Here is a 7,064-nt window from a genome sequence, read left to right as displayed (position 1 = left end):
CAACATGGTTCTTCATGGAAACAAGTGTGGTTCTTCTACGGCATCATGCAAAGAGCCATTGGAAGCATCTTCATTTTTAAGAGTGTAGTGAGAACTGGAAAGTGACCACAGTACTCTGGTTCTCTCATTCCTTGAGAATGTTATTCAGCACTGATTTTAAAATACTCATCGTAATGTAGGCCAGATGCAGGCCTACTGTCAGATTCTTAAATTGAGAGGAAAAAATATATATATATTTATATATATATATATATATATATATATATATATATATATATATATATATATATATATATATATATATTTTTTTTTTTTTAGGAAGAAGCGCTTTAGTATAAAAAGGCACATTAATATAGATTTTAGACCATAAAGTAGCCTATAATTATATCTAAGACAAAACATGCATACTCTACCATTCAAAACCTTTAATTTACTTGGCATATTACTCACAAAGTTAGTAAAGCCCACAGTCATATCAGAATATTAAGACGACCATCCCCTGGTTTCGGCACGGGATGTCAAAGATACCATGTGACCGGGTTTGCTGCATGCATGAATAAGCAAGCACACCACTCAGTTGTAGCAGAGTGCAAAATAATTGTCATAGGTAAAGGACATGATTATGGGATACAAGGCGAAGGGTGGTATTAGTATCTTGGAAACCGCTGAAGTTAAGGTGTACTAGGAATGGACTCCCAACAACAAAACAGTGATGCCAGAGGAGAACGACAACTCTGTTGATTAGTCATCCAGGTAGTGATAATATTCTAATTTGACTATGTCATGTGACGCAATTATCTGTTTACAGTAAAGCCTAATCAAAGTGTTTAAAGGTGGAGAAAAAACAGAGTGATCATATAGCAGTGTATGCTTCCCCATCCACCACAGCATACCACCACTGCGTCCTCTGAGGCTCATGTTTACATGTTGACATTGACAAAGACCGTCATTCCTCAGCAAAACTCACGTAATTAGCAACAGTAAACAACTGTGTTTGTTTTTTTTTTTTTTGTTGAAGTTCTACATTTGTTCAGGTTCAAGTTTACAAGTTTAGGGAGTGTGTCGAAAAAAAGGATAGTGTTAGAATGGTGTGACTGGGGAGCCTGGGGGTAGTCCTTGGCAGTAGTTGTCAGAAGGCCTACCCTCTAATATGTGTGGATAATATGTAAGGATAGTAATTCATTAATAAATAAATAAATAAAAATCATACAACTTTAGACAAGATAAGCATATTGACCATTTGTGACGTTTTGGCTTCTTCTTTTATCCCATCCATGCAGTGAACACACACAGTGGACAGTGAGCACACATGCCCAGAGCAGTGGGCAGCCATTACTGCGGTGCCTAGGGAGGAGAGAGGGTGAAAGGCCTTGCTCAAGGGCCCAACAGTGGCAGATTGCAGAGCCCGGGTATCGAACCCACAACCTTGTCATCAATAGCCTGCAGCTCTAACTGCTGAGCCACCACTGCCCTATATTATAAATATACATAATTATTCCTTTCATTACCAACACTAACACTATATCAAGTATATATATATATATATATATATAGTGATCTCTGATTATTTACATTTATACGTTTATACATTTTTAGAGTGTAGTCAACCACTTATGTGTGTGTGTGTGAGTGTGTGTTCACTACCAGATGGGTTAAATGCGGAGGACACATTTCGCTGTACAGTGACAAATACGTGCACCTTTACCTTTTACCTTTACTTATGGGGAGAGGTTTGACCAATGGTCGATGTAGCTGGCGGTACATGCCGACCAATAGTGGCAGTGAGAAGGCGGGACTTTAACAGGCATGTTTAAAGCTGGGGGAAAAAAAGATCTGACTGCAGAAACAAACACTGATATGAAATCAATGCCAAATCCTAGACCTTTCACTCGTTTTTAAATTTTCTTATCCCAAAAAATGACATGTCTATTAAAAAAAAGGCGCAAGAAATAAATAACACCCCTAAATTTATGTTGCTGCTGCGGAAGTTTAGCTATTTAATACTTCTGGTATGTGTATCGATACCGATATCAGGATATTATCTTTGATATCGGTACCGGATCGAAGCAGAACTGAGGAGTACCGCCCATCCCCAGCGTGATGAATGGTACGGTCCACCCTCCGCTCAGCTCTAATGCGGAACTCCTCAGCAGCCCACAGCGAGACCAGTGTTCAGCTGAGGAGGGCAGCTTCCATCTAACGACACATTTCAGCCTCATCCAGCGACTGTCTGCGCTTCTCCAGACGATCTGCACCTCTCTTCGAGCTCCACATGAAAATGTCTGGAGGATATAACCCCTTCTCCTCGTTTGTTTTGTGAACAGCTGTGGACAGGAGGCGACCTCGCAACGACGTTAGCTAGCTAGCGAGCTAGCTACGTAGGCTAGCAGGCGAGCTTGCTTGCTAGCGGCTGGAGGTCAGTAGCTCTGTTTGGTTCATTTACACTCACACCCAGTCGAGATAGGACACTCGTTTTTTAATGGCATGACAGCTGAAGAGGTGGAGAGGGCATTTATGTAACGAAATGACGGTGACAAGCGTGGGAAATCCTCGTATAACTAGCTATATCTAAGGTAGCGGAGTAGCTGCTGGTGTGGATGTTGACAGATGCTAATTCGCCTTTGGGATGCTGTCATTTGACCCTGTTAGTGGCTGCTAATCGCTGCCAGCATGGCTCTGTTCGTGTGGCTTTTATTTTAAAACATTTCTACTCGGTGAATTCAGTCTGAATTATTGCTGGAAATGTCACTGAGTGATTTTAAAGTGGAGAGTCGCTTGAATGTCACCGGTCTGTGAGTCGTTTGTGGCCAGCCGTCGTGCTGGAGGGCAAACATGGGGGTGTATCACAATTTGGACAAGCAGCCAACATTCAGCCCCTCTTAAGGCTTCAATTCTGGAAGATCTTGTTACTCAAAGCAGAGATCCAAGCATCCTAACAGATAAGGGCTGCTGAAGGTGATGATGTTTCAGTACATTGGGACACCTGGACACTGGAGGACACTGGAGGACAGAAAGCAGGTGAGCATGAGGAGAGAATAGGACCGGTCCAAATGGTAGCAGCACGTTCAAGCAAAGACACACATCCGGTCCGATTTCGAACCGTCTAAAGCCCTAAGGTGGTGATGTTGCTCTCAACAGAGATCCGAGCATCCGGACAGATCTGGGCTGCTGATGTTGCAGCGCATTTGAACACCTGAATGCTGAACGCTGCTCTATCAGTCATTTGTGGCCAGCCGATGTGTCGGAGGGCAAATATGCCTAATCAGATCAGGCAAAAACACTGTGTATCATTATCTGACCCTAGCAGCCAACATTCAGCTGCCTTCAAGCTTCATCAGCAGGGATCCAAGCATCCTAACAGATGTGGGCTGCTGACGATGACGAGGATGATGACGAGGTTGATTATGTTATAGTACATCTGGCAACGCAAGGACACTGCCTCTCATTAAGAAAGCAGGTGAGCGTGAGGGGGTAAATAGGACTGGTCCAGACTGAATATTTTATATATAAGTACCTGAATATAGACCTGATTCCTCTCCGATGAAGATGCTCCTAAATGTCATTCAGATGAGGATACGCAGTCTGTCAGATTTGAGAGAATATGCTTGCATAAGAGTGTCCTATATTAGTTGAAATTAGCCTCCCATTCAGCCTCGGTTCTGTGCCATTTTCTGCCTCTTTACCCAGCCTCAATTCTGTTACTCACTTCGCAGCTGATATCCGTAGTAGTATTTCACTGTTTGCTGTAGATAACGAAGGCATTTAATGCTTTGTGTTTTGTCAAATGAAGTACAGCAGCTGCTTGCATTTGAATCATGTTACACAGCACAGGTAGGGAAATGTAGAGTTAGGAGTCATACCCAAGGGCTCTTGTTGGTGAAGTGCGGTAATCCTGCCCAGCCAGGGTCTTAAACCCTAGTGTGCCATGGGCAAGGCGGTGTGTCGTCACACACTACACTACACTACACCACACTACACTACACCAACCTAAGCAATAATCTGCCTAGCAGTTTCGGGCTGATCACAGTAGCCATGATAAGGTACAATCCATATTATAGACAAGATAACACCAGTATCCTTTACTAGTAGTACCGGTATCCCACCATTAAATTGATTGATTGATTGATTGAGTTTACAATAAATCCTCTTAAAGGCAACTTTACCTTGTTTTATTATTAAGTACGATCCAAAAATTCAAAGTCCAGTCACTTTTCCCAGCCTATAAACTCTTCTGACGTTTGACTGACGTAGATAATCTCTAGGGGATGGGCACATTTACGATAACCAGTAATATGCCCCCACAACATGCCCCCAGCCCCTGCTTATCATCAAGCAAAAACACCAGTCAGCACCTCTTTTCACAGCTGCTCGCCTTAACTACTAGCACAAAAGCCCTTATCAGCTCTGCATCCTCCTCCTCCTCCTCCTCCTCCTCCATCAGTATCTCATCCTCCAGCACAGATGCTAAAGTGGTGGTGTTGATGTTGTTGGAGGCACATTCTTATCCTCCGGACGCTATCCAGGTTAGCGTCTGGCTATGGTTTGTTTTAAAACACCATCCTATCAAATACCATTAAATATAATCATATCACGTCCCGCCCCTAACTGCTTCCCATTTCACACAGAAATGTGTCCCTTTACTGGAGAAAACTGCATTTTGTTCTCTGGTCCACAGTGACTTTAATAATCAAATCAGTGAAAGCAGGCATGCATGTGTGAGCTGAGGCATGTTCTCGCTGATCGCTAATGGAAATAAACATAAAATCTCAGAGGTAGACATGCAGTGCCACTTCATCTGGCGTTCTTCTGAAGAGCTAACCATACCCCTGGCTTTCCTTCTGTCCTCTTGAAACGAGACACTTGACAAGATAAGGTTTCCATGGCAGAGCACCAGATAATGTGCAGAATAAATTTGCTGCTGTCCCTGAGTGGGACAAAAGATAAGTATTCGGACTTCATCATCATCATCATCATCATCATCATGGTGTGTCCAGTGCATTAATAATGTGTGTATCGACTACGTCTTCAAGCTTTAGATTTAAACAGCCTGATATTAAGATCCTCTAGACAGACGTTCACCAGTTTCTTGTTGGTTGCTTGTTTTGTTATTATTATTATTATTATTATTATTATTATTATTATTATTATTTTCTTTTGTTTTATGTTTACAAATAAAAATCTTAGTTAAGTAAGTGAGTCACAGAGTGTCTGGCCTGGTTACGTTCCCATTGACGTCAAAAAATTATAACTCCGCAGATATTTTCAGAGCCACATCTCCCCTGCTAAGTCCCTGTCCTAATAAATGAGTCCAAACCGAGATCTGTTCACAATTAGCATAATGCTAAATGAGACGAGCCGGTTAAAAGTGGTGATTATCAAGGTGCATCATTAGTTCAGTGAGTAGGGTTTTTTCTTTTTAGTTAGCAGTGAGCTTCCTGTACTTCAGGGGTCTGCAGGGAGACCATTAGTCTGAGTGAGTTGGGAAATGAGTGCTTGAATCAGCTTTGAGAGCAGTAATTGTGGTCACCCGAACATCATTATTTGGAACAAAGCATGGGATCGTTTGCTCTAGCTGGGAATCAGGAAAAACAACACTGACGCTGGGAGTTTTACTTTGTAATGTGATCTGGCGCTGGTCCGGTGTCGGACTGCGAGGTTATAAAAGGCATAGGAGGCTAGAAAGCTGACCATGTAGATCCAAGATCCCACTACTGACGTGAGTCCTTTTTAGTTATAAAAGCAGACAAAGCGCCGACCTGGCCTAGATGGACGTAAATATTAAAGGGGCGTGTTGTGTTGCGTTGCTTTGAATGCTGATTCTGGCAGCACGTCTCCCTGTTGCTAAGCGAATATAACTGTGTAGCTGTCAATCAGCTGTGCTAGCTGACTGTCATTTTAGTATGTATGGGCAGAAAGCTCTCGCACCTACCATGAAAAATGACATGCTGTTTACTAGAATGGGTGGTGCTGCTGCCAGGAGAGGAAAAAAAGTCCCTTTAATATCAGAGCCATATTCCATTATTCAAGCCACCATTCAGCACAGTCTTAGCATGTGGTATAGCCCATGCATGTACACTAAATGTCCAAATGTTTGTGGACACCCCTTCTAATGAATGCATCCAGCTACTTTGGGTTGAATCCACTGCTGACAGCAATGTGCAAATGCCCACAAGCATACACAGACAGCTTGTGTAGTGCCTGTAACGTGGTGTTGGAGATATACCTAAACCTGTTGGCACCATGCCTAAAGCCAGGCATGACTTAAAGGGACATGAAGCCCCCCAGCTTCAGCTTGAGTGTTTTTTGGAATGCAATTTCTAAATGCAATCAAATCCCCACTGCAATTAACCTTTTTATTAAAAAATTATTGATTTTAGAAGAAACATGGTAGAAGCAGGTGTCCCAATACATTTGTCCATACGGTGTACATAAACAAGACTCATGGGATGTTTTTATACACTAACCAATCCGCCATCAAACAAAGCGCCCAGTCTTTTCTCTCCAGTCACAGAATCCAAGCTCAAGTGGCTGTACGTAACCTCTTGTAATCAGATCACTCGAGAAGGATGGTAATGTGAGGTGTGAATGGGGTCATGGAGTTTTTGCAAGCACTGATCCCTGCCTCATTAGAGCTGTCACTGAAGGTGTGCCTTCCTTCTGATCTGATTGATTTGGGAAGCAGTCATGGCGTAGTCTGCACTACTGCTTTTAGTTGAGCCTTTTTCAGCCTGGGGAGCTTGGCGTGTACAGCCACACAGGGTACACGAGGCCTCCAGCACATGAAAAAACACGTCTAGCAAAACACGCTCATCTCATTAAAAAGAATTGAGAGGGGAAATGCTGTGTGTATGTACAATGTGCCCTGGGTGACTTGAGTGACCCTAGTGTGATGATTCCAGCCTGTTCTAATTTACGACATTAACAGTTTTCTGGCGTGAACGGTATCCAGTCTCTTCAGCATTAAGCTGCTTTGTCTTTAACGTCTCTACCACTTTGAATCAGTGACCGCCAGCCTTCTGGCTGTAGTACCCTCTCTGTTTTTTATATCTGCCAGTGAGGACCAT

General features: G+C 42.8%; 1 protein-coding gene across 35 annotated transcripts in view; it reads left to right on the top strand.

Annotated features, from left to right (window-relative positions):
• Positions 1 to 2,145: 2,145 nt before the first annotated feature.
• The window catches only part of madd (MAP-kinase activating death domain), a 65,884-nt gene continuing 60,965 nt past the window's right edge, over positions 2,146 to 7,064 (top strand). For all 35 annotated transcript variants that reach the window (XM_072670920.1, XM_072670919.1, XM_072670912.1 and 32 more), the window contains exon 1: positions 2,146 to 2,416. The gene's annotated coding sequence lies outside the window, so the exon portion shown is untranslated. The remainder of the gene's footprint in view (positions 2,417 to 7,064) is intronic.

The sequence above is a fragment of the Salminus brasiliensis genome, chromosome 25 (assembly GCF_030463535.1).
Source record: "Salminus brasiliensis chromosome 25, fSalBra1.hap2, whole genome shotgun sequence".
NCBI lineage: Eukaryota > Metazoa > Chordata > Actinopteri > Characiformes > Bryconidae > Salminus > Salminus brasiliensis.
This window is presented reverse-complemented; position numbering and strand designations above follow the sequence as displayed.